Source organism: Nicotiana attenuata, unplaced genomic scaffold, assembly GCF_001879085.1.
Source record: "Nicotiana attenuata strain UT unplaced genomic scaffold, NIATTr2, whole genome shotgun sequence".
NCBI lineage: Eukaryota > Viridiplantae > Streptophyta > Magnoliopsida > Solanales > Solanaceae > Nicotiana > Nicotiana attenuata.
The window spans coordinates 94,850-97,872 of record NW_017673763.1 but is presented as its reverse complement, the minus strand read 5'-3'; positions in this window follow the sequence as shown (position 1 = coordinate 97,872).

Genomic DNA, 3,023 nt, shown 5'->3' with positions numbered 1-3,023 from the left:
TTTATGTGAATATGTTATTATTCAAAAAGTTAATTAACTGTGATTTTTTCTCAAACTCCTTTTTCAAATATATTTTGGATTATAAATCATACTCATTAGCTTATTTGTATGTTTTTAAAAATATATATTTTATTCAAAAAACTTGAAATATTTATGACCGAACCGAAAGTAAGTGCTTTGTTTTGTATTTCAAACACTTTCATACAAATTGGGACAGATGGAATAACATATTAATAATTCATTAAGGAATATAATTATTATTTCGTCAATCAATTGACCATCGATTATGTCACAATCTCAAATTAAAGTAAGCTCCTACTTAAACCCCAACAATAACATAACATTATTGCTTTTTGTTCACAATTAAATTTTATTTTGTTGCCTTACGATAGTTTTGAGGTCATTTATAAGATTAATTAAATAGTATTTTTGTCATGCTTCAAGCTCTAGAGTCTAGACTAGCTCGTTTATGTGTTATGTATTTTAGTAATACAAAGATTCGTTATGACTGTAAAATGAAAGTTGCAAAAGCTAATGACGTGTGTTTAAAAGGATAAGTAGTTAACCATTTCTAGGGGTGGGAACAAATGCACTTTTGGATTTTTTTAAAGTTTGAAAAACTTTCGAAATTAATTTTTAAATTAATGTGTCTTGAACTCAATATGTAGAGAAATTTGTGGAATTTTCCGTAGTTGGAGAGTGAATTTATTATATTTTGAAAAAATATCTTGGATCATGACTGAATTATAGTACTAGGAAATTAGTTGAAGAGGCCAGATGTCACTAAAATACTGAGAATTCAACAGTGCAATCAATGAATTTGAAAATGAATGCATGCAACAAACTAAACAGTAGCAGGTCAATCAATTTTGTATCCATTCAAGTTGGTGCCTTCTTTATAGGAGACATCAATCAAGTAATACCACTATTTCTATGTTTGAATATTAGATCCCAAATCTTGATCTTAATTGAATACCAAGTACATTAGCGTTACATATTAAGTGGTGACAGATTCAGAATTTAGACGATTTGAATTCTACATTGAAATTTGAAAATATAATGTACTATACTCCATCATACAAATAATGAATCTATTACTATTTTGAGAGTCAAACAAAGTCTTTTTTTACAATATTTTTTGCTAATAATTTTTAAATATTTTAAATTATTAACTACTACGACTTATAGTACTTTAATTTTTATACAAATTTTATTTCAAAAAAATTAAAAAATTTATGTCCGAAAATTAGTCAATTTGACACTCGTACTCCGAAAAGGTTCAAATAAATTGAAACAGATGCAATCAATATTTCTAAATATATCTATACTTTTCGACTTTAAAGATCGGGTTCTGATAAATCAGTAAATCCATGATAACATGTCACTAATTTTAAGATCTATATATTAATTACTTAGTTGTGTTGCTTAATAAATTATTTTTGTTTTGATCATTTGTTTAGTGTGTATTCTAGGTTTCTCCCCTATCAACGGTTGTAGCGAGATGGATAGGATTCCTTCATCCATAATAAGATATCTCGGGTTCAAATTCTAGAAATAAAAAAAAAAAAAAAAAAGATTGATAGGAAACATTTTCTCCTTTAATGGGCCGGGCTCTACGCAGCACGAATCCGGATTAGTCGAAGCCCCAATACAGATACTGAATATCAGGTTGGAAACAACAAAGAAAGGTTCCCTCCCCAACCCCCATATAAGGAATAAACTAGTTCAGCTTTAAAGTATCAGATTGACTAAAGGTGATAGTGAACAAGAAAATTTGAAATATGAAGACAACATTAATTTGAGGATGTGCTGAAGGCAAACTGATGCATTGAACCAGCAGAAGAAGTCAATGAATTTTCCTAAGTTTCATCTTATTCTATGCTGATTTTGGCTTCATCATTAACCTATATGCAAAAGAAGCAACTACAAAAACTATTTTAATAATAAATTCTTGGAAGTTATTCATGTGCTTGCTATCTACAATTAATTTGATCCTGCGAATAAAGACTGCTACATAATATAAATATTTTAGACAGGTTTGCCGAATGTTTGTGCTATTGTCTAATAATTTCATGACATTATAAAATGACAAAAATATTTTTTTATTACACCCTGCTATCACATCTTTATCTATGTTCAGTGAACAATTTTCTTATATTTTGCTCCATTTTTTAGGGACCCTATTGTCTATGGAAGAAACTGCCAAAACTTAGGAAAATTTAGTATAGGTGTCAAAGATTTTAAGGTAAACAAATAAAACAAATAAAAATAGTATAGCACAATACTTTTGTCCTTATTATGCTGCATTATAGATAGGAGTTGGAAGTTGAACGAGAGAACAAAAAAACGAAATATCAAACGGCTAATTATAATGGAGAACTTGAAGATTTCGGTATATAGTATTAAATAATAGTAAGAGGTGTACGATACATCTAATTTATATTGTCACATTGTTGAGAATGGTTTATGCAACTAATGAAAAATTCTGATTTTAGACTACTTTCACACTATAGGTTTCCAATATTATTGTTAGGGTTTCTTTTTTGGAACATTCTAAATATTTATTAACATTTCATCAATAATATGTTATACTACCTTCACACTATATAGGACGTAAAATTTATCTAACTATTAAAAATTTTGTTATTATATATGTTAAAAGTTTCTTCCATTAGCACGCACTAGAATAATATAAATATACAAGGCACATTAATATTTCAATCTTTATTCGGTCGAATATTATCGTATAATTAAAATGAAAAAGAGAAAATAATTATATGTAGCAGAATGCATGTCAACATCAACCATCAAAGATAACACATCTTGCAAATCTTCAATTCGTAACGCGGTTTCAAGCTAAGTCTTTCATTATTTTAACAAATAGGTTGCCCACGCTTATACTTCCTGGCTACTTTGGACCACATTAATTATTTACTCTATATCAACCTATTCTCATAACTCATATATAATGGCATTTTATGCAATCTTATCCTTCTACTTCAAGAGCGCAACCCCCCATCCCC